The sequence below is a fragment of the Lissotriton vulgaris genome, chromosome 4_1 (assembly GCF_964263255.1).
Source record: "Lissotriton vulgaris chromosome 4_1, aLisVul1.2, whole genome shotgun sequence".
In the NCBI taxonomy this organism is placed as follows: Eukaryota; Metazoa; Chordata; class Amphibia; order Caudata; family Salamandridae; genus Lissotriton; species Lissotriton vulgaris.
In genome coordinates, this window is record NC_141691.1 from 54924446 (window position 1) to 54950023 (window position 25578).

Here is a 25578-nt window from a genome sequence, read left to right on the forward strand (position 1 = left end):
AAATCCTAAATTTAGTACCATTTTGATATTCACAGAAGGCACTTACTCATTTCAGCATTCACAGAAGTTAGGACTCCTAAATACCTTCTGTGAATACCGAACGTTTAGGAGTAGTAAAGTTAGGAGTCCTAACTTTACTACTCCTAAACTGAGAAAAATCCTATCTTTAAGACTTTCAGTATTCACAGAAGGCATTTAAGAGTCCTACAGTTAGGAGTCCTAACTTTACTACTCCTAAACTGAGAAAAATCCTAACTTTAAGACTTTCGGTATTCACAGAAGGCATTTAGGAGTCCTACAGTTAGGACTCCTAACTTTTGTGAATACTGAAACGAGTAAGTGCCTTATGTGAATACCAAAATGGTAGTAAGTTTAGGATTTTGTCTTAAGTTAGTTCTGTGAATCGGGCCGAGTGACTGTTCTCCATCTGCTATCCGTGCATCTCGAGGGCTCTCTCGCGAGAGAACACATAAGTAAGAAGAGGCCTGGGGACATGCGCCAGATGGTATCTCTGGCCTCCATCATGAGGTCAGGCGGTACCTCCAGGTCTCTTGCATTACTGGAATGTGCAGAAAAAGACGGAACATGCAGTGACTACGGTGCCATTATCACCTGGTTTGTCAGTAAAAGGTAGAGGTGATTGAGGTGCATTGGGCACCAAAGCCCCCTGGACCCGGTGCTACTGCACCTGCTGCACTGCTGACAGCTGGGAACACGTCCTGCTCAAGCAGGGGCTTGGCTGTGCTTGACAGAGGACTGCGGTTGGGGTAGCTTTGTGCTTAAATCACATAAAGGTTTAAGAGTCAGCTAGTGTGGTGATGTTACTGATGCCAGTCTGTAGGCTGGGGTGGAGACCGAGCCGGGCACTAGTCTGGTACTTTGGGTGGGGTCAGAGCTAGACGTTTGGCGAGGATAGTACTGGCTGACAGTCTGGCAGGTTGGGTAGAGATAGGGTCGTATACTGGTCTGGCAGGCTGGGGTGGCAATAGAGTCTGATGCCAGTCTGGTACGTTTGGTGAGGATGGTGCTGGGTGCCAGACTGAGGCGGTGGGGGGAGATAGAGTCTGATGCCAGTTTGGCCGGTTGGGGTGGTGACAAAGCTGGACATCAATTTGCTACCTTGGGTGAGATTAGAGACAGACACCAGTCTGGTACATTTGGTGAGGATGGTGCTGGGTGCCAGTCTGACAGGTTGGGTGGTGATAGAGTCTGATGCCATTCTGGCAGGTTGGGTGGTAACAGCCTCGAATCCCAGTCTAGCAGGTTGGGTGGTGTTAGAGTCTGATGCCAGTCTGCTAGTTCTGGGTGATGATAGAGTCTGATGCCCGTCTGCTAGTTCTGGGTGGTGATAGAGTCTGATGCCAGTCTGCTAGTTTTGGGTGGTGATAGAGTCTGATGCCAGTCTGCTAGTTTTGGGTTGTGATAGAGTCTGATGCCAGTCATCCAGGTTGGGTGGTGATAGAGTCTGTTGCCAGTCTGCTAGTTCTGGGTGGTGATAGAGTCTAATGCCAGTCAGCCAGGCTGGGTGGTGATAGAGTCTGATGCCCGTCTGCTAGTTCTAGGTGGTGATAGAGCCTGATGCCAGTCTTCTAGTGCTGGGTGGTGATAGAACCTGATGCCAGTTTGGCATTTTAGATGAAGATACCGTTGTTTGCTAGTCTTGTAGGTTGGCTGGTGATAGCTTGAGATGCCAGTCTGGTAGGTTGGGTGGCGATAGTACAGGGTGCCAGGCTGTGTGGAAGTATCTAATAACAGCACAGAGGCAACAGGACAAGCCACAGTCTCCAAAGTAACTGTCAGAAATCAAAAAATTGCTCTTCCCTGTAGAATCCTGGAACATGCAAGAGAGCACTTGAACAGAAACCCTTCAAGGTTACACTGCAGAAGGATGGCACCGTCTGGAAGGTAAGCTGAGAACAGGATCTGATGGCAGTCTGGCCGTCTAGAAAAGTTGCTTATTATTTGGGGTGGACAAGTGTCTATCTCAACGGATAAGGCCACCTCCTGCTAGATGTCACACAAATGATTTTTTTTGTTTAAACCTGTGCTCCATCCCTGGTAATGTGACACAAAGCAGTCAGGCTTAAATCAAATGTAATGTGTAAAGTATTTAAGCAATTGAATACACAGTAGAAAAAGTCACACAAAACACAATAAAACTCCACAACAAATTCTAAAATAAAGAGTAGAAAATTATTAGTAATATAAGGCAAAAAACAAGATAAATCCAGTAAGGAGAACTAGAGATATATATTTTTAAAGTTCTTGTGGAAGCTAGCACGAATAAGTACAAAACTTTAATGATAGTCAATGGAAACAGCAGAGTGGGTTCTAAGCGCAATTTGAGGCAGCCACGATGGACCTCTGGTAGGACACAACAAATGGATTGGTCCCAGTAAAAGCCTGGAAGGGAGAAAGTTTAAAAAAGTTTGTAAGTTCCAACACATAAAGAAACTTTGTCACTGAAAGGGACTTTGTCACTTTTTGAGAAGAAAAGTTCTTCTGAGTGGGTCTCCGTTGAAACGTAAGCACCACTGTGGAACCGAAAGCCACATACATGCAACAGGCTGAGCCCGCTGTAGCTGTAGCTCTGAAGATTTCTTGCAGAAAATGTTCTAAGTCCTATTACGGATTTCTTTCAGAGGTGCTGGTAGCTTTGACCAGGATGGAGCTGAAATTCAATCTGATTCCAAGGAACTGTCAGCCGGATACTTTTTACCACAGGTCCCCTGAAGCTCTGGAGCAAAAGTGTCCAAACTTTCTTCTGGTGCCCAAAACAACCCTAGAAGTACACTTCTAAGGCTCCCAGGACCTCATACGGACAGGGGAGGAGCACTTAGAGACTTTCATGGTACCAGGCAGAGGCCAACAGCAAAGTCCAGACCAGCTCCAGTTGCGGTTGGTCAGCTGGGTAGTTCAGGGAAAATGCATCTTGCAGCTTGTTGAGTCCCTGTAATCACATAGGTAAACATCAAATGCCCCCATGTTGTCCACATCTTTGTCCATGGCACAAGAGCGAGCATGTCCAGTCCTTCAGGTCACAGACAGCAGGACCAGACCTCTTATTATATTCCGCAGGTTCAGAGAATGTGCTAACGACCCTTTATGGGTGGCACTAGCTAGTGGCCCGGGGTGACTTCTGCTTCTTCCCTAATTAATGGGGCAAATGTTCCCAGGGACAACCCTGAATACTTTTTAGGTTTCCTGTTTGCCCTCTTGCAACCAATTGCACAGTGCACTGTACTCCTAAAATCCAAGATTGGGAAACCCTTCCCCTTGTCCAGAGCCTGTGTGCATACCCACAGGTGCAGCCGGGTGCTGAGCAGTCCACTCTTCTGTGGTCACTGATAGCTGCTTCTGGAGGTAGCTTTCCTCCCAGTAGGTTTGATGCCAGCCTGACTGGGGGGGCAAAAGCTGAGATGGGGCTTTCCAAGCGTCCCCTAACATTTGCTTGTGATAAGCCAGGCCCCTTTCAAGTACCTGGGCCCACCCAACTGTTCTTCCTGTCAGGGGAGAAATCGCCTCCCCTCTCCCAGGTAGGCATGGGCGGAAAATCCGTTCCGCTCGCGGATTTTGCGGATTTTCGGGAAATCCGCAATCCGCGAGATTTGCGAATTTCCTGCAAAATCCGCAAATCCGCGAGCAGCGGATTTTGCTCGCACTGCTCGCACTGTTCGCGTGAGTTCGCGCCCCGCGAATAAGTGCGAAATTGCAGAAATACGATCTAAGCAAAACTGAAAGTAACTACTTACCAGGTTCAAAAGTTCAGGCACATCATTAGTAGCCATTTCCTGTAGTGCTTCCTGAGGGGCCCCTCCAGAGTTCAGTTGCCAGTTGAAACTATTATGTGACCCTGCTCTGAACCTCAGAATAGTTACACATATGCCACAAAGGTCATGAATTACAGCTAAGGGAGACAAGCAGGAGCCAGGCTGGAAGTTAAAATCCATTAATCAGCCCCTAATTCATTATTGTCAGTTGGGGCAGGGCAGGTGTTGTAACTAATTTTGCAACAATGAAAGCACTTAGCGAGTGCAAAAGATCACTAATCAGGGCGCACTAAGGAAGCAGGTGCCAGCTAAAAAAATATTCTGTGACACATTAATCAGCCCCAAATTAATTCAGGTCACTTGAGGCAGGGAAGGTGTGCTTTGCTTTGCCGAAAATAATGTACACTGGACAACCAGAGGGTGTGGTGATGAAACAGAGGGTGGCATGGGTGGGCCAGAGGGTGGCATGAGTAGTCAGAGAGTGGCAGTGGTGACAGAGAGTGGCAGTGATGAAGAAGAGTGTCCCAAACAGGTTGGACACGTAGAAACAACAAGTTCGCAAAACTTGCGACCCGACAGGTAAGTTTGCAAATTGCGAAATTGTAAAAACCCTCGCGAACTGGCAGAAACACGGGCGAACACAAAAAAAAAAAAAATCCGCAAATTCGCGGGAATTCGCGGATTTTGCGGATTGCGAATCCGCAAATCCGCAAAATTCGCGAACGCGAGATCCGCAAAATTCGCTCATGCTTACTCCCAGGCCATTGTCTTTCATCTGGGAGCGGTTTTCACATAGATGAGCGTGAGAAGATTAGGTATACTAAGGTTGCAGGGGTATGACATACAAAGGAGAGTTTATTTTTTAATTTTTTTATAGCGCAAACTCGACCTGAAGGTATTGGAGCGCTTTACATGAGCACCAGTTACATTACACAAGAACACATTCATTTCTTTGGTAGGCGGGGGGAGATTAAGTGATTTGCCCAGATTCACAGGATGTTGAGCTGACCCGAGACTCGAACCTGGGTCTCCAGCTCCAAAGTTGGAGGCTCCGGCCATTACACCCCAGGCAGGAAGTAAGTATCTAAAGAACAAGAGGTGCACTTCAAGGCAGAGGGACTTAATCATCCAAAGAACAAGAGGTGCATCCCAAGGTAAAGGGACTTAAGTAACAAAAGAATAAGAGGTGCAGCCAGAGGAAGAAGGACTTGAGAAGCCAATGAACAAGAGGTGGACTCCAAGGCAGAGGGACCTAAGTATCCAAAGAACAAGAGGTGCACCCAAAGGCAGGACTTAAGTATCCAAAGAACAAGAAGTGGACTCCAAGGCAGAGGGACCTAAGTATCCAAAGAACAAGAGGTGCACCCAAAGGCAGGACTTAAGTATCCAAAGAACAAGAAGTGGACTCCAAGGCAGAGGGACCTAAGTATCCAAAGAACAAGAGGTGCACCCCAGGCAGACGGACCTAAGTATCCAAAGAACAAGGGGTGCACCCAAAGGCAGGACTTAAGTATCCAAAGAACAAGAAGTGGACTCCAAGGCAGAGGGACCTAAGTATCCAAAGAACAAGAGGTGCACCCCAGGCAGACGGACCTAAGTATCCAAAGAACAAGGGGTGCACCCAAAGGCAGGACTTAAGTATCCAAAGAACAAGAAGTGGACTCCAAGGCAGAGGGACCTAAGTATCCAAAGAACAAGAGGTGCACCCCAGGCAGAGTAAGTATCCAAAGAACAAGGGTTGCACCCAAAGGCAGGACTTAAGTAACAAAAGAATAAGAGGTGCACCCAGAGGAAGAAGGACTTGAGAAGCCAATGAACAAGGGGTGCACCCAAAGGCAGGACTTAATAATCTAGAGAACAAGAGGTGCATTCCAGGCATAACCTAAGTAGCCAAAGAACTTCAGGTGCATCCCAAGGTAGAGGGACTTAAGTATCCAAAGAACAAGAGGCGCATGCAAAGTAGAGGGATTTAAGTAACAAAAGAATATGAGGTGCACCCCAGACAGGACTTTAGTATCTAAAGAACAAGAGGTGCACTCCAAGGCAGAGGGACTTAAGTAAAAAAAGAATAAGAGGTGCACCCATAGGTAGAAGGACTTAAGTAGCCAAAGAACAAGATGTGCATCCCAAGGTAAAGGTACTTAAGTAACAAAAGAACAAGAATAAGAGATGCACTCAGAGGAAGAAGGACTTAAGTGCCAAAGAACAAGACGTGCACACCAAGGCACAGGGACTTAGGTAACAAAAGAACAAGAGGTGCATCCCAGATATAACATAAGTAGCCAACGAACAAGAGGTGCATCCCAAGGCAGAGGGACTTTAGTATCCAAAGAACAAGAGGTGCATTTCAGGGAGTATTTACATAGCCAAAGAAAAGGAGTTAAACTCCAAAGCAGGAAGACTTATGTAACAAAAGAACGAGCAGCATCCACGAAGAAGGAGCCCTTACGTAGACAAAGAGAAGAGGTGAACCAAGGGGGTAGGGGGCAGTAGATATTCAAATACTAGGGAGAGATCACTCAGGGCAAAATAAAGTGAAGACAGTGAAAATACAAGAGTTTCTCATTTACGGCAGGTGCCAAGGATATATAAAACCCAAAGCTCACCTGCAAATGGCAGAGGCACGGACATAGCCAAAGAACAAGAAGTATGCAACATGAGGGGAGTATTTACCCAGGGCAGAGAGCATAAGATACCCAAGTACTAGGGGCTTCTAGCTGGAGGCAGAGAGCATAAGATACCCAAGTACTAGGGGCTTCTAGCTGGAGGCAGAGAGCATAAGATATCCAAGTACAAGGGGCTTCTAGCTGGAGGCAGAGAGCATAAGATACCCAAGTACAAGGGGCTTCTAGCTGGAGGCAGAGAGCATAAGATATCCAAGTACAGGGGTCTTCTAGCTGGAGGCAGAGAGCATAAGATACCCAAGTACAAGGGCTTCTATCTGGAGGCATAGAGCATAAGATACCCAAGTACAAGATGCTTCTAGCTGGAGGCAGAGGACATAAGATACCCAAGTACAAGGGGCTTCTAGCTGGAGGCAGAGAGCATAAGATACCCAAGTACAAGGGGCTTCTAGCTGGAGGCAGAGAGCATAAGATACCCAAGTACAAGGGGCTTCTAGCTGGAGGCAGAGAGCATAAGATACCCAAGTACAAGGGGCTTCTAGCTGGAGGCAGAGAGCATAATATACCCAAGTACAAGGGGCTTCTAGCTGGAGGCAGAGAGCATAAGATACCCAAGTACAAGGGGCTTCTAGCTGGAGGCAGAGAGCATAAGATACCCAAGTACAAGGGGCTTCTAGCTGGAGGCAGAGCGCATAAGATACCCAAGTACAAGGGGCTTCTAGCTGGGGGCAGAGAGCATAAGATACCCAAGTACAAGGGGCTTCTAGCTGGAGGCAGAGAGCATAATATACCCAAGTACAAGGGGCTTCTAGCTGGAGGCAGAGAGCATAAGATACCCAAGTACAAGGGGCTTCTAGCTGGAGGCAGAGCGCATAAGATACCCAAGTACAAGGGGCTTCTAGCTGGGGGCAGAGAGCATAAGATACCCAAGTACAAGGGGCTTCTAGCTGGAGGCAGAGAGCATAATATACCCAAGTACAAGGGGCTTCTAGCTGGAGGCAGAGAGCATAAGATACCCAAGTACAAGGGGCTTCTAGCTGGAGGCAGAGAGCATAAGATACCCAAGTACAAGGGGAGCACTGCCAAGTCAGAGGGCATAACATACCAAAGAACAAGGGGCTCACTGCCAGTGCAGGTGGCATAAGATGCCCAGGAACAAGGGGCCCATGGCCTGGGCAGAGGGCAGAAGATACCCAAAAAGAAGGGGCCCGCATAGGGCAGAGGGCAGTAGATACCCAAGCACAAGGGACTCACTGCCCAGGCAGAGGGCAGATGATACCCAAGAACTAGAGACTCACTGCCAGGGCAGAGGCAGACAATACCCAAGAGCAAGGATCTCACTGCCAGGGCAGAGGGCATAAGATACCCAAGAACAAGGGGCCCGTGACTGGGGAAGAGAGCAGAAGATATCTAAGAACAAGGGGCTTACTGACAGGGCAGAGGGCAGAAGATACCCAAGAACAAGGGGCCAGTGACTGGGACAGAGGGCAGAAGATACCCAAGAACAAGGGACCCGTGGCTGGGGCTGAAGATACCCAAGAACAAGGGGCCCTTGGCCTGAGCATAGAGCAGAAGATACCCAAAAACAAGGGGGTTGTGGCTGGGGCTGAAGATGCCCAAAGGACAAGGTGCTCATTGCCGAGGTGGGGAGTAGAAGATACCCAAGAACAAGGGGGCCGTGGCTGCAGCAGAGAGCAGGAAATACCTAAGAACAAGGGGCTCATGGTGGGGGCAGAGAGCAGGAGATACCCGGCCAGGACAGAGGGCACGGGAGGCCCAAGATCAGGGGGCTGTGGGCTTGTGGGGCAGAAAGCATGTGGTAGCCAAGAATAGGTGGCCATGGGCTTGTGGAGAGGCTACAGTTAATGAAGTGTCAGTGGCCTTTCACTCTGCTGGCATCAGCCTGACTTGCCTCAAACAAGAAGGAGCCTTGAGGGCGCGGCAGGGTGCTTTGGCTGGCAGAGGGAACCTTCCAGGAATGTTATTGAAGACAAGCTGCAGACAGGAGATAAGATCCATCAGAAAAAGGAAGAACATCGCCCAATTATTAGAAAGTGAAGCAACCCAAGGTCGAGCTCCGTGAATGTTGATCTAACAAGAAAGCTCTTTCTAAGTATTTATAATGACCGGCTGTGTGAACAGTCGCTGCTGAAATATATCACACCACAAACATGAACACCGCAGTGCAAGTGTCAACCTAGGAAAGTATTGTAATTATTGTGACATATTTGGGGAAAGATTCATTATTCGTATTCTTTAATTACAACTTGAATGCCAACGGGGTAGCACTTGCTACTCACAAGAAGTGGAAAATTCAGCATTTATAGCAATTGTTCTGTGGATTTCCAGAGGGTTGCAACATAGCACTGAATGCAGAAGGCTGTGGTTTAACATCAGGGATTTCTTGGAGGGGAAACGAGGGCTAGAGGCAAAGGTGCAGACTATGAAGTTAAGAGACCTGGGGATGATCCCATGTTCCCAATTTTAAATTGTGTAATCCTGGGCAAGACCATGTTATGTGTTGTACCTTGGTTCACTTTGCATTGTGTGCCATGCATGAACGTCCATCTTTTCATACTAAGGCAACAAAAAGTGCCCAACCAGGAATGTTTTCCTCATAACACCCTACACCCTTCATTCCAGCAACTGGGGGCCCGATTCACATAACTAACTTAGGACAAAATTCTAAACTTACTACCATTTTGGTATTCACAGAAGGCACTTACTCATTTTGCTATTCACAGAAGGCACTTACTCTTTTTGGTATTCACAGAAGGCACTTACTCATTTTGCTATTCATAGAAGTTAGGAGTCCTAACTTTAGGACTCCTATCTGCCTCTGGCGATACTGACAGTCTTAAAGTTAGGATTTTTCTCAGTTTAGGAGTAGTAAAGTTAGGAGTCCTAACTTTACTACTCCTAAACTGAGAAAAATCCTAACTTTAAGACTTTCCGTATTCACAGAAGGCATTTATGAGTCCTAAAGTTAGGACTCCTAACTTCTATGAATAGCAAAATGAGTAAGTGCCTTCTGTGAATACCAAAAAGAGTAAGTGCCTTCTGTGAATACCAAAATGAGTAAGTGCCTTCTGTGAATACCAAAATGAGTAAGTGTCTTCTGTGAATACCAAAATGAGTAAGTGCATTCTGTGAATATCAAAATGAGCAAGTGCCTTCTGTGCATACCAAAATAAGTAAGTGCCTTCTGTGAATACCAAAATGAATAAGTGCCTTATGTGAATACCAAAATGGTATTAAGTTTAGGAATTTGTCTTCAGTTAGTTCTGTGCACAGGGTCTTGTTTCTTTTGGAATTCCATGATTTGGCGAAGGTGAGTGGGTCTGATGGGCCATTACTAGGGGTGTGCGAAACCGCACTTTTGCGACATTCATGATGGCTAAGATGTGCAAAATCTGTCACACCAATGTCCATGGTGATAATTCATATAAACAATACATGATTCATGGGTGAAACCTAGAATTCAAAACTGCCCTGGAACTCCTGATCAGGACTCAATTGAAATATTCACCATCTGATTGGATGCCTCTGCTCAGAAGCCCCGCCTCTTCCACCCTATGTACCCAGATTACAATAAGGCCTATTCACCTGCCCCCAGAGAGTTATTGGTGGAGAGCGGGACTGCTGCACCAACCAGATCTTTCCTCCAGTAAGGAGGGTGCAACAAGCTTGACTCTAGGGTCCATGGGACTGCGAGTTTCATCCATTGACCACAAGCATCCTCCATTACCCTGGACAAGAATCACAGGACGCGGGAGGGTTTGCCACTTCCTACATTGCTGGGTCCTCCAGCAGGTCCCAGTCTGTGCTGCCTGCTGCGTGCGCAGTGTGCAGGCCCTGGACCATAGGCCCCAGGACTGACCGCTGGTGTCCCACGCTATATAGCCCGGTTAAATCTCAAGTCAGCCTGGGGAGCACATCCCGGACTGGGTTCCATTAGCAAACCCTTAGCATTAGAAAGTTCCTACGCCTGGAAGGGTCTGCTTCTTTACTGGGTAAAAAGCTCTGATTGGGCCCCAGAAATAACCCCAGTAGGCCTGGGCTCCTGGGCCTAGCCTCCATTTGTTGTCCTGGTGTGTCACAAACTGCACAGTACAGGGTTAAGCATGCCCACGGACAGTGGCGGCTGGTGACATTTGAAGTTGGTGGGGCGGAAACTGATAATCAAACTGCACCGTAGCGCACACACAACACTGCCCTATGTGACACAAGTTACCCCCAAATCCAAGCTCCTATTGGGGGCCTCCGTGGAGAGACAACCGACCACTGGCACTCACACCATTCACAGGGGTCAGGTCGAAAGGTCACACAGGACACCTCCACGAGCATATCTCACACCCCAAAGTCACCAACCCATAGCAATGTTTAGGAACATTCACGTAAAGCGCCTGGAGGCCAAATAATTGCGCTATAGAAATACCCGGTAAAATAGCATAACATACAGAAGGCCAAAACTGCCGTGATTGACGCTGTGTATACCAAACTGGTCTGCAGGAGAGAATATTTGTCTACAAAAGAGGTGAGATTGAGAAATCACTCGATTTATCAACAAAGCAATCAAAACATGAAGGCAAGCATCACATAATCAGGGGGTTCGCAGTACAATATCCTCCGAAATTCACATTTTTAGGAAGTTCTGCTAATGGTTTCTAACAGCTGGACAGAGCAGGTGGCTTCGGGGGTTGGGGGTGGGTGGATGCAACTTGCAAGAAAAGTCACTGCTCAGCAGCGTGTGAGCAGTGCTCACTGCTCACACACGCTGCTCACCTGCACCCTTTGCAATACTCGAGGCCTCTATATGTGTATGCGGCCTGTGTGCACTGCTTTCACGCTGCTTACCGGCTGTCCTCTTCACCGCATGCACATGTGTGTGCAGCCTGTGTGCTCACTCACACGCTGCTTTTACATGCCCCCTTCACCGAAAGCTCCCGGCCTCTATATGACAATGCGGCCTGTGGGAGCTCACAATCACACGCTGCTTAACTGCCCCCTGGCCCTTCACCAGCGTACTCGAGGCCTCTGGTGGCGGCCTACATGTGTATGCACTGCAGCCCGTGTGCTCACACGCTGCTGCTTACCTGCCCCCTTCACCAAATGCTCCCGGCCTCTAGTCTAGAGTAGACTATAAAATATGTGTATTCGGCCTCATGGCAGAGCTTCTAGTTCCCGTGTTAGTCACTAGGAGGTAAGGTAGCATTGCTCCATGGCTTGGCACGGGGACACAGCACTCCATCTTTCCACCCGTCGGACTCGTCCTGAGAGGCACACACGCACAGACCCACCCTGAGCTAGAGCTCTGTGCAAACCCAAATTTTTTACCCCAGTAATGGGTTCGCCTGTCCCTGGTGAGCTGGAGACCCCGGCCTCTTTTGTAATACCCAGGACTCGACACAATTGCGGCCGGCAATACGGGCGGGTGGGGGGGGGGGGGGAACAGGTGCAGGAGTGTTGAAAAAATGCACAGGGGACGAAGGCGGGTAATAAATTAAAGAGAAAACTTACCTTCCTCCGGATTAGAGTCGGACCTCGTCCTCGGCTCCTTCTCCACACCAGGGGCCCAATCGCGCGCCGTGCCGCCGCCTCAGAGACTCGAGCGTTTTTTTAAATGAATCCAGGCTGCGCAGTGGAGTCTCAGCCAATCCTGGCGCTGCATTAGCAGCACCACTGCGCCAGGATTGGCTGAGAGGCAGGGTTAGTGTCTGCCCTTATGAGACCCCGGGGGCACGGGTCCCTAGCACGCTGAGTCGCTGTTGGGGAGGGAGGGGAGGGTAAAGTGCCAAGAGCGCATGCGCGGGCAAGTCCAGAAAACGAGTATCCAGACATTGGCATGCGCGCGACTGTAACTGCACTGTTTGTGCACACTGCTCCTGTACTGTGCTGTCAATCACTGCCACAGGCAGCCCCGCCCCCACACCTTCCGCGATGTCAGCCAGCCTTGTCCCGGTAATTGAGGCTTGAGGGTTGCCGGCTGCCGTTTTGTGCGCGCAATATGAACATTTTTAATCCTGCCAGTGCCTCAGCGTGACGGTCGTCCATGGGGGCTAGTGGCTAGTGGGGCAACGCCCCAACGCCCCCAATGGACGCACCGCCACTGCCCACGGAGCTTTCCTGCTTCGCCGAGGTGAAACATTCTGACCAGGCCACAGTCAGAGCTCTATGAGGGCCAGAGCCAGGCTGGGCTCCGGCTGCAGGTCTGTGGTGCCCATCTGCACTTGGCTTGTCCCCCAAAGGGCAAGCGGAAACTCCTTTTGGATGGCATGGCTCAAGCAGACCGCCGTTTTCAGGGTCTGCTCCTCTGGCTACACAAAACATGGGAATGCATGATACACCCGAATGGCTTGGCTGCCCTGGAAGTCCCAAAGAGAGCCAGTTTTTCACTGAGTATATTTCCACAGTAGCTCGGAATGATTGTTCCTTAGGGCAGTGACACCAGCCTTCTACATCTTGGCAAAGAGGCACCTCAGTCCACCCACTCCCTCTGTCATTAAGGAGCAGGCTGGACTACCAGTGCCTGTGCGATCCCCCTGTCCTCCCAGCCCTGCAAGCAGCAGAGCCTAGCAAGCTCTTGATAGGTGCATAGGTCTGGCTGGGACAGACACATGTCTCCCTCTTTCCTCCAGCAGTAGCAACTACCTGGTTGATTCTGCCAGTAGCACAAGCTTGTCTGAGATTAAGCCCTGCATGTTTATTTACGTACAGCTTCTTCAGTGAATCTGAAAGTGGCTCATTATATCAGTTGTGGTTCCTTAGATCACTCCATGTGTTACTTGGATACCTACGGTATTGCTAGAGCTAATGCATGCCGATTAGATCTCACCTCACTGGATGCCTGCATTCTTCAGACCGACCAATAGCGGCTCACCTGGATGCTTTGGGTGCTCAAGATAACTTCAGGCCAATTGCATGAGCCCATGATGTCAACAATACATTGGGAAATCTACCTTGTCAGCTTTGAATTGTATTTCCTGTGTCTACCACAGTGAGCACCGGTAATGGGGAATCAGTGTTCAATTCTGGAGAAGGAGCCTGCAAAATGGATGCCCAGATCTAAGGAATCTTGTAACAAACAACAGGCGCGTAACCCATCAACTGTGTTGGGATTGGGGTCAGAAGTAATATAAACAACAGATATCCCAACTGGTATCATTCATAGGCAAATATTAGGGATATGCAAGCAACATTATCCACAAGGAAAACAAGGAGCCTCTATTTAGTTATAGTATGTGCTCTTGGCATCATTTATAGAAACAACTTAAGGTAAATTGGAAAGCAAGGTGGATAATACAGTTATAACAGCACTGTAGTACATAAATGAAAGTAATTGGATTAACCCAAGTGGCACAAGGTGCTCGTGGTTTGTGAGTGAAAACCAAGGTAGCAGCTCTGGTGACAGTGTGAGCAGCGTGAACGGCGAAACGTGACTAGTGTAGAGATATATACAGTGAGTAGTTATCACAGTGTGGTTCTGATAGATTGAGCAGGTCCGGTTATATCACAATTCTATTTCATTGTTCATGTCCTGAAGATGATCCTGAGTTTTATGGATCGAAACGCCGTCGACACACCAGTGCAATCATAGGCGCTTCTTCACAAAGTGGTTCATGAACAATGAAATAGAATTGTGATATAACCGGACCTGCTCAGCTCCTGCCTCTAGCCCCTTGACTCTCTTGTCTGAGTGTTCTGGGGGACTAAAGCTTTTTCTAAATTGGTGGAATCCTTCAGCTATGAATAATCGAGAGAACTCTGCTTCAATTATGTTGGTTTTTGGAATTGGGACTCATTGATCATCAAATCTTTTGGCCACAGGTTTTTCCCAGGGCTTTGCCTGTTTGAGGGTTTGCTTGAATGCCAATTTCCCTTGGGCTCTGCTGGAGCATGACTGTGGCTTTGCAGGGGGCTTTGTTCCCTTTTTTTTTTGGAAAACCTTTATTGTTACTTCAAACAGTTACAAATATGGGCCTACAACCACCAGGGTCGGCCGCTAATCAGTTTCATCACAGCAAGTCAGTTAGGACACGTCTCGGCAGCCCGGGTAGCGAAGGTACCACAAATTCGATTGAAACTGGCTATTGAGCAGATCAAGCAGATGACAGGATTCTAAAGGCTCCATTTTATAATATAAAAAATGAAAGGATCAGGTGCCATACAATAACACAGAGTCTTATAAAGGGCGGGCAAAATAGTAGGACATCCACAATTAGAACGATCTCATTTAGAGCAGTGGCGCTAAGACATAAAATTCAGGATAAACAAGCATGCAATCACAGTTCGCACCAATTAAGCGCCCGCCCATTGATACTGATATACCGTAGAAAGTATAGGCACAGATAAAGAAAAATCGATAATAGACACAGGAGTAGACCCACTACGCTGACCCGAAAAAAGAGAAACGAAAGAAAAAAACAGAAGGAAAGACACGAAAGAGAAAAAAAAGGCCATAGAAACAATAAAGGAAAAACAAAAAGCCTTGACCCCTTCGATCAAACTTGCTGACTCCCTCTGGTAAGTAGAGCTCCATCCACAAATTGTCAAAGTATATATAGAAGTTGCTGAAATATAGTCTGCTAGATGGAGAAAGGATGGCAAACCCCAAAGTACATGGCCGGTTCCAACTATGCCCCTCCCCGACTCCAGGGCTAGACACTGTCTCCTCCGTGATCTTGATGAACCAGCTGGGGAGAGGGTGCGACACAATCCAATGTAGTTCACAGTCTCGACCAAAAGTTTCCAGAGTGGGAACAGCAGTGAAATGTTCCACTGGTAGCAAAAACAAGGATTCCGACCCTATAGTCGATACACAGATCTCAGCATGTTCAATCAGTTCCATTTCTGTAGGGGCAGGCACAATTCCATGCACCGGGTCTGGATACATCGCTGGGGTGTCTATCGGGAGTAGAGCTGGCCGCCGAGTCCCGAGCGACGAATCAGGGTCCAGTCCCAATCGCCTAATTCCATCTGCTGCCGACATCAGTTTACAGACCTGGGCCTCCATAGTCACTTGAAGTGCCTCGAGGGCTGCCAGCACTAACCGCAATGACGGGCCGCACTCAGCCCGCTCCCCCGGGTCTCGCATGACATCAGGCATAGTGATCCCCTCGGAGAGCCACTCTCCCCGGGGGAAGATTAGGCGGAGCAGGGATGAACCGTGAGGGACAGATCGTCAGCATGCGTTCGTGCGCGCCAAGTCCCCAACCCAAAGGCACCGGCGATGCGAACACTAGGCCTCCGGGTCAGGGACCCCCGCCACACCGCCTCGGGCGTCACTTGTCTCCTCACCTTCTATACTAGACCAGGCAGCAGATCGGCAGCAAAGCAGTCCAAAAGATGTCAAAAGTTCTATGGACCGGACCCTGCCGCCCTCACCGGTCCGCTGTTATTCAACTGGGACCCGGCTGGACCAGCACTCGAGACCCCGGCTTCCAGACTGGGTTAGGCCTCAAGTCAAAACTCGACATTACTCCACTCCACAATGTCGGAAAAGTCTCAGGATTGCTCCATCGGACTGCAGATTAGTTCATAGACACGGATATGGGGCGGAATATCAGGATAGATGACAGGATCTTCAAGCAAAAGACGGAGGTCGGCGAAGCCGGGAGACTATGCGGCCATCTTGGTTGGTGTCGTAGCTCCTCCAGGCTTTGTTCCCTTTTATCCCCCAAGGCCACACACCACTGGCATGCAGGGTTGGACTGGCCGTAGGGAGCACCATGCATTTCCCCGGTGGCCGCTAGGGTGGGAGCCTGTTTTGGATCTCTGGGGGGCTGTTTTTGTTACCGGGGGCCTGCAATATTGGCCCCTGGTAACAAAATCAGCCGAAACTGTCCCTTGCAAACAGCTCAGCTGCACCCCTGAGCAGTTTGCCAGGGCCAGTTTTGGTTCTTAGTCCGGCCCTGCTGGCATGCCAGTCATCTGTTGAATGCAGGTGTCTGGGCTGTCCTGGGCATGATATCCTGGGACACACGGCTGAGTGTCATGCGTGGATGTCTGTGGTGTCCCACAGCTGCCTGCGTACATTGTCTTGAGCATCTTTTCTACATCCAAGGATGGGAGACCACCATACCCTCTGCTGCTGTAGTGCTAGCTCTCACTTAGTGGACTTCGGACTCCGATGTGGGAAAGGGCACACTCTTTCAGCCTCTATCTACCCCACAGAGTTCCTTAAACTTCAACATCCAATGGCGACCTCATATGGGACAAGGCAGCCCACTGAATTTAAGCAGAATACTAAGTAGAAATATAAACTAAAAAGATTTCCTCAATGATGCCAAGTGAAGAGAGAAGAGTCCAGCACAGAAACCCTCCTGGTGGAGGGTGTGGGAAGTGCGGTTTACAAAGTACTGACTCTCCAGTACTGCTCAGGGATCCAAGTCCTTTTGATTGATGTTCAACTCGTAAACAATGTTAGATCCGTAGTGGCCTGCGGCACACCAGGATTGCGTCTTCTCAGAGTTGAGGTGATTGGGAATGCAGCTCAACGTTGGTGGTAAACTCCATCTAATGCTAACTACGGATGCAATTCAAATAGCCGAAAAGTATGTAAGAGAAAGTTCAAAATAATTTTGAAGAGAGTTCAAGAGGGTGTGAAACCATGAAGAGGTAAGCGGGTGGAGTCCATGCACTCCAGCCTCAGGATTCAACATGATGAGAAGGTTGGTCACCCAAAAAAGTCGAACCCTCTGTGGGACTGCCACCTAGACACACCTGGATCCTGCACTATCCGTTTCCCCGCAGTTGTGTGCCGCGATAAGTCTGGGTAGGCTCGGACCACTTCAGGGTGGCAGATGGTTCTCCGCTCTGGCGGAGAGTGTTACAGCTGTGTCCCGTGGGGTTAGGAGAGATTTACAGCGTTCGTGTCCTACTCCAGCAACTGCCCTGCCCCTCTCTGTGGCTGCTCTGATACAGATCTGACAGGCCCGTGCTGCCAAACCGACTGCTCTTAGATCACCTGATCAGATTGTGCTGCCTGGCAGACAGAGCCATGCCAGGTACCAGGCATCAGTGGCGGTGCTGCTCACCCACCTGACTAGTTTTGAAAGGCCTCTAAAGCAGTCTAACTTTCATGAGTTGGACAGCCAATTAAAACTCTATGGCGCTTTGAAGTTTAGGGCCGGTGAATGCCAGCTGAGGTGGGATCCTGCCACAGCCTCACAGTGAGCGCACCACTGGCTCATGTTGCCTCTTCTTCCAGGTAGATGAAGCTTGAGCATGTGTGAGGACCTGAAAGATGGTAAACTATGCCTGGGCAGGGCAAAGTCAGCGGAAACTCTGACAGATGTCCGTAGAGGTGCTGACATGCAAATCCACCAACCGAGCTGGTGATGGGGACGGAAGACTAATCGACCAGTCTAGTATCTGGATCCCTCCAGAGTTTCCATCAGGATAACTGGTGCTCAGAAACTCTAGTTTTATCTGATGAAGAAAATTATTAGATGTCTTGGGGCTGAAACAAACTCAATGTATTCTCAAACTTTAAATGGTCATAGAGCTTGTCTTGCTGACATGGAGCCAGGCTTTGAATGCAAGTGCCCAGCGAGCCACTGTTGGTAAGCAGAACGGGCTCTGTGAGATGAAAGAAATACCAGAGTAAGGCACCTGATGCTGACGCTCGCCAAACACCAGAAAAGGTGTTGGTTGACATTAACGGCAGGACAGTGGCCATGGAAGTCTAATTCTGATAAGGAGTACATCACAACTCACCTGCTGAATCAACTAGCCCAGAAAATGGCTGGAGCTACAGCATCGGGCCCTTACCTGGACATTTCTGGCATTGAGAGAAGCAGTGGCTAAGCAGCGATGAATAGGAAGGCCACCGCAATGAGCACAGAAGCCCAGGCTAGATGAAACCACCATAGGTGCCGATATTGGTGGCGGTATCAAATATTCAAACAAGAACTTTGAGGGCCGAAGTGGAGAAGGGTTTAATGTGAACTGCAGCTGAACATGGGTCAGTCAATCCTAAGGGATGAGGGAGCACTGTTTGTAAGGGTTGGGCAATAGCCTCTGTTTCCACCGGATGATTCAAAAGGTGTCAGGTTCAGATCCCTGAACCTAGTGTGGCAAATGCCGGTGCCATTGTGGCATCCAGTGCACAAATGATTCTGGAGAAGCCGACGGCAGACTCAGGCAGAGTTTTCTTTTCTTTGTTAAATGTACTCTCCCCAGGAGAGGGGCCAAGCCTTAGAAAGTGGTGTCAGGTTAGCTCCTGTCTCTCTTTAAAAATCCAAGCAAGATAGTGTAAATCTCGTGTCGGGTCATATACACATATGCAGAAGGTCTACAAGGTGAATAGCCTCTGGCATGTTAGTACAATGTAGGAAAGGGAAGGTAGTAAGTCAGCTCCATAACTTCGGGTCTGGGTCTAAGGGCTAGGTTGACAGGCTAGGGCACGAAGTAGAGTGAGATGCGTGCCACCACTAAACAAGGTCTTGTCCCTGCGGGTCAGTGGCCACTGTGGCTGTGAGCTTGACCCTTCCTGTCAATCACACCATCTGTGGTTGTGAACTCAACCCATGCCCCACCCCAGAGCACAGGGCAGGTGTTTTGCTTTGGCCACAGCTTAGCAGCTATTTTAGAATTCATGTAGACCAGCAGAATCCATGTATTTAAGTAAATTATAGGAGCGCAAAGTCCTGAGGCGGGTGTTGACGTGGTACGTTTTGTGCTCTGTACTCAAAGTAGAGAAAATCAGCAATGTGCATGCAAATTGCAGCAGTATTCTAATCTAGTCTCTGCTCAGTCACAGTGGTCTTTATCACTACAAGACAAGTCTTGTAAAAGAGGAGCCTCTTAGAGATAGGACTATGAGAGAGAGAAATGGCAATGCTACATAACATGAGACCAGGGGCCAGATGTAGGAAAAACGTGAAATACCGATTCCTTAATACCGAATTTTACCGATTCAGTATTAAGTAATCGGTATCTCCGATGTACGTAAACATTCGCTAAAATCTACTGATTCGTTAAAAATCGGTAAAAAATACCGAATCGGAAGCAATCGGTAAAAAAAAATACTGAAACTCCAATACCGATTCTTCATTACCGAATCCATTACCGAATCGGTAAATACCGAATCGGTAATTCAAAAATTTGGTTTTTGATGAATCAGCCAATCCTGTGCAACCCAATTACCTCCCAAACAGGAAGTGGCCACACCCAGGCAGCTGCACTGAACCTGGAGCTGACTGTGAGGCAGGTAGCTGAGCTGAGGATCCAGGAGCAACACAGCCTCCCATCTACAAATCAAAAACAACAAACCTTGGAAATGGCAAGCCAGGAGAAAGACAAGGAGGGAGCAGAAAGAAAAAGGAAGCTGAAGATCAGCGAGAAGGAGCTGGAGGTACTAATCCAAGACGTGAGCAAGGACCATTAGAAGCTTTTTGGGAAGCAGTCCTTCCATGTGCATGAGTCTCAGAAGAGACAGATCTGGCTTGGGATCCAGAGCAAAATCAAGTCAATTGGGGTCACCCAGGTTCCATAGAGGACATCAAGAAAAGGTGGTACGACCTTAGGAAGACGGCGAAGGCAAGAATGGCTGAGAGGCAGAGGCAGGCCAGCAAAACTGGTGGAGGGAAGAACACAGCACCTGCACCAACATCACTGGAACTCATGGTAGAGTCCACCCTCCAGCCGGAGAGTGTGAGTGGCGTGAGAGACGCAGACAGCTCTGCCAGAGCTGCTAGGGAACAAGGTAAGATGCATGCCCAGCATGCTGTGCTTCCCCCTCCCCAACCCCAATCACCATAGAGGCATAGGGGCTCCCACTCTACTCCATGTTTACTCATTACCTGCAATGCATTGTGGGAGATGTAGTCTTAGGGAACAGATGTATAGGACAGTCAGCCTAGCAAACCCAATAGCATGTGAAAGAAATTAGCAAGCAGAGGACAGTTAGTGTGCTTGGTAGGCATAATGTTTACAGAAATGCATATGCAGCCAGAGAAGTGAGTATATCTACATTCTGTCATTACAGGCGAGACATCTCGCAGTGCAGCAGAGGGGAGCAGAGTGAAGGCAACCAGGCCAGAGGGGAGGCAACAGGAGGATGAGAGTTTGCCTGCAGGGCACACAACCACCGCACCACCACCAACAACTTCTCTTTCCCCACCATCACCACAGCACTAGACAACGCGCCATCTCCCCCAACTCTATCCCCACTGCCACAATCACCACCACCACCACCACCACAGTCAGGCAGGAGGCATGCTGTGGCCACCCTCCAGCAGATGGAGGAGTTGGAGGAGGAGGGGGCCAACAGTCTCCAGTCAATGAGGACGGCAACATGGAGAGGGCTGAGACACCATCAGAGCGCGCCCACACATCCTCAAGACGCCGCAGGGCAAGGCCAGCCAGTCCTCAAGTCTCGGAACAGGGTGAAAGTGTCTTCGCTGGACTGGAAGGCAACATGCTTAAGGTCCAGCGCCTGCAATGGAGAGAGATGCGGTCATTGCATAGAGAGATGTCTCACATGAACAAGCACATGCACCGAATTGAAAAGGGCATAAGTGCAATGGGCAACAACAAGTCTGAGGGCATGAGAGACATTGCGACGTCTGTGAGCAAGCTCTGCAGCCAGTTGGAGCAGGACCGTCTTTGTAGGCGCAGAGAGAGGCAGAGACTTGAGGCCTATACCAAGGCGGTGAACCGGCTGTCCACTGCTACCTCCCTAATGTGTAGACGGTCAATAGCCATGCAAGAGGAGATGGCACATTGTAATAGGGATGTGGCTAGGGGGATGGTGTCAATGACCTCTGCACTGGAACTGCTGCAGAATGAGAAGGTGGCCACTATGGAAGCGGGGGGGACAGTGAGGAGGCTACTAGCCGTGGTAACATAACACCCTCTCCCACCGAGGGCAGGAGGCGCAGTGAACGCCACAGCGCTGCGCAGGAACATACAGGCAGTACAGACAGTGGGGCCAGGTAACGTGGAAATGCAGCGCATGGGCACGGAAATAGATCCAACTAGGATTTGGGACTCATTTGATGGGTGATGTAACCCATGTCTGTATGGACACTGGTTTTGAACCTGGTGGTGTGCTAATTAAACACCATCACACAAATACAGTAACTGGCTCTGTCTCCTTACTCACTCAGAAATAGTTGCATGTTATCTCAGCCCGTCTGTGTCTCCCATCCGGTTCTGCTGCCACACCAGCTGTGCAGGTCTCTGCCTGGGGATTGTGCTCGCCCTCGTCCTCAGAGTCAGTTAGTTCGACTGCTGTTCCTTTTTTTGTGGCAAGGTGCTCCGGGGCATTGTGTTTTATGTGATTTCAGCTTTGGTTGATAACTAGTGGAGGAGGGGTGTTGTCTCCCAAAATTCTTGGATGCACCAGCATTATAACCAGAGGAATTAGATTTATATGCTTAAATTCTATATGAGCGCCAGTTACCCGCAACACCCGAAAGTGTAGCATTGCACATGTTGCTATTATTTTGCAACATTTGATGGGGCTGTACTGACGTGCACCTCCACTTTTGTGGAGGCAACAGAACCTGCTTTTTAGTAGTCCAAACATGTGCTCCACAACGTTGCGTGTGCCCTTATGTGCCACATTGTATCTCCTCTCCCTTGGAGTGGATGGGTTGGGATATGGGGTGAGTAGGAAAGACCGGAGGGCATATGCGCTGTCACCTAAATGTGAAAGAAAGTGCAATTAATTTGTGTCACCAATAAGTTAATCCAAGGTATACATCAGGGTGTTTGACATTGATTTACCTAGTAGGTATCCTTCTCCGAATTCACCAGCAGCCAGATGTGTGTAGATGCCACTGTTCCTGAATATGTAGGAGTCGTGGGTACTCCCGGGGAATTTGGCAACAATGTCAGTGATGATGAAGTTTGCATGACATATCACCTGCACGTTTATGAAGTGAGTGGATTTGCGGTTGCGGTAAAAGTATTCTGTTGCTGCTGGTAGGCAGATTGGTATGTGAGTCCCATCGATGCAGCCTATTACTTGTGGGAACTGTGCCTTTTGGTAGAAATCCAGCTTGGTCTTCTGCAGCTCCGCCTGTGTGCTGGGGAAGGTTATGTAATGATGCATTCTGTCCATCATGGCGTCCAGGAAGGTGTTGAAAAAACAGGATAGGCAACTCTGTGACACACCACCCACTGCGGCTATAACAGCCTGGTAACTTCCTGATGCCAGGAGGTGCAGGCAACAGAGCACCTGTACATGGGTGGGTATTGCGTGCGCCCTTGGTTGCTGATGCTCAATATATGGTTCCAGGTCCCGATTCAGGTCAAGGATGGTGTGTGGGTGTAGCCTGTACCTGTCATGGATTTCAGGCTCAGTCAATTGGAACAGTGTGACACGCAGTCTGTACACATGCTCTTCCCGTCTCCAGAACCTCACTTCTGCTGCTCTCAAACGTAGTCGCCTTGCTATGAGGTAGAGTCCCACCATTGTGTTCACACTGTTGCATTTTGGACTCTTTTTATGCACTGCACCTGATTACCACCTGCTCTGGATCAGTGGTAAATACTGATTCGTTAATACCGATTTTGGTCAAATTCGGTATTCGCATTTCAGAATTATTACCGATTCGTTATTTACCGATTCGGTATTGTTTGGTTCGGTGTTCACCGATCGGTAAATAAGGAATCGGTAACTGTTTCCCTTGGATTTACAGAATCGTTATTACCGAAGGCATTCGGTAATACGTACATCGCACAGGGCTAAATACCTGTTGGTAATGATGAATTTTACCGAATTTCGGTTTTACCGACCGGTATTTGGCCACCTACATCGGGCCCCAGATGGGGAAATTCCTGGATCAAAATACCCAGTTAAGATGGCAAGAGGAGGTGCTGTCTTTTCCACAAATGATTAACCTTCTTGATGATTTTGTGACCTTTACACCCAGCTCCAACAGCACAATTAACAAAAAAAAAGAATCAAAACTTATTGCCTGATTCACCCTTTGTACTACTTGAAAATGAGGAAGTCTTTGATCTCAGTGAAACTCTTACATCTGTAGCTTCATTATAGACGCGCCAAACACATCCCGACTTGAAAAGTGCCAGATGTCTGCGATGCTGCTGACAAATCTAAAGAGAAGTAGGCTGACTTCATCAACAAAATCACACACTGGAAATACCCCAGTGGATGGAATAGTTGCAATGACATAAAGGGAAACTTCAAAGCATTTACAAAGCATGTCTCTACCAAGCACAAAGGATTCTGCTCCTAAACATAGTGCTCTAAATATGACAAAGAAGTCGAGTGCCACACTAGACCAAATGCACACGGGTCAAAGGGAAAGGAACGCTACAATTCCTGTGCAGCTTCTTTGACTTCAGATTTGCATTGAAATATGGAGTCTCTGAGCAATCTAGACCTGTCCATCCAAGAGAACAGATCAGCAGGAGAATCACTAATGGGGGAGAGAAGGAAATAACTCAAGAAGAAAATAAGAAAGATCTGGATTTTGCCCCAATTGCCAAAATCCCAAAGGAATGGGATTATGAAAACATCTGTAAAGTCTCAGTTCTTGCCATAACACAGGTGTTTGAAGAAGCCACCAGAAACAAAGCAGTTGGTTCTGACAATGTTTACTTAATGATCCGTACAGGGCCCATAAAAAGAACCAAGACTGCTTCCCAGAATCTTATCAATGTGTTTAGAAAGGAGTAGAGTCCCAGAGGGCATCAAAAAGAGCTCAAACTAACCCCAGACAAATGCGCCTGTGAACAAACTCAACAAAGTGAGCAATTGGAGACAATGACATTAGGTAAGGCATTCACGAAGATATCAACACACATTCTTACTAAAAGAAGCGCATGCTTTGCAAACATGAATAAGAGGCAGAAAGGCTTCATGAAAGGGAGGAATGTCTCGAGAAACTGACGCTCCTGCAAAATATCATGAAACGGGTACAGAAGAACGGACACTCGTTTGCATTAGTGTTCATTGACATTTCTAAAGCACTTGACTCTGCCAATCACCATCACACCATGCGGAGTCTCGGAAGGTAAAGAATCCTGCTTAATAAAAAAACAAGATACTTCTAGGAAAGAAGCCATGAATCAACACCAGTGTTAACAATGCAATCTTGGTGAAGCCAGGCAATTCGCTGTACCCACCACTGCCGCCTCTGCTATGCGATCTTCAAATAAATAGCAAAGGTTTTACATTTTAGTCCCTTAGACTTAAAGAACCCCTCCCTGCTCTTGCCTTTGCAGATGAGCAGGAGCGCCAACTTGAAGATCATTGAAAGATTCTGCAGGGAAATCAGTCTGAAATGAATCAAGAAGACACCTGGGTTCTTTCTAAATCATCACAACGATAAAAAGTGAGTCAACTGCAAACCATGGCAATGTCAAGCAAAATATCAAAAACATTCAACCAGGCAGCAGCGAAAGGTGCCTCAGATTGAGCTTTGATGCCTACGCGGGTCTACAAAAAACAACATATGAAAGGAGGCACTGGCAGATTGGCTGCAAAGCTGGGCAAATTACCACTCACAAAATGTAAACACCTTGTCAATGTTTGGGGGATTATTATGATAGGGGGGAGCATCGCCATCTCCGGTCCGGCGGTGGTGATCCTCCCGCCATCACATTGAGATTTACCCACCGCCAAATTAGGATGGCGGTGGGTATCATGGCGGACATTAAATCCGACCGTCGCTATTCCGCCTGTGGCAATCGTTGCAATTGCCTGCCAGGCGGAGTAGGGCCACTAATATGGTGGCAGTGCCTAGCAGGCACCGTACGCCATATTAGGATCTAGGTATTGGGCAGGCCATTCCATGCCGCCATGGAAAGGCTAGCTGGGATTGGCTTTGGGAGACCATTGCGGGTCCCCTCTGTGGGGGGAAATGTGGGGGGGGGTGTGCACTGGTGGGGGTACCCATGGTACCCCCCTGCTGTGCCCTGCACCAAGTGGCAGGCTCCGCATGTGCATGCTCTTTTACCATTGCGGACTGTGCTGCAACCAGCAGCGCTGTCCGCAATGTTAAAAGGCCAGGATCTTCCCGCCAGTGTGACGGTTGCATCCTAATTGCACTGGTGGGACCGCCGCACGTCTGGCAGGCAGGCAGACCCATCACTGTTATGATGGCGGGCGGACTGATGTCTGCCTGCCATCATAATGAGCCCCATTATTCCTAGTCTATCATACAAACTAGAAATGGTAGGTAGAGAAGAGAAAACTCGTGCAG

General features: G+C 48.6%; 1 pseudogene; it reads left to right on the top strand.

The window, feature by feature from the left end:
* The first annotated feature begins 16617 nt into the window (after positions 1–16617).
* Positions 16618–18713, top strand: LOC147718351 (28S ribosomal RNA; annotated as a pseudogene).
* Positions 18714–25578: the final 6865 nt, after the last annotated feature.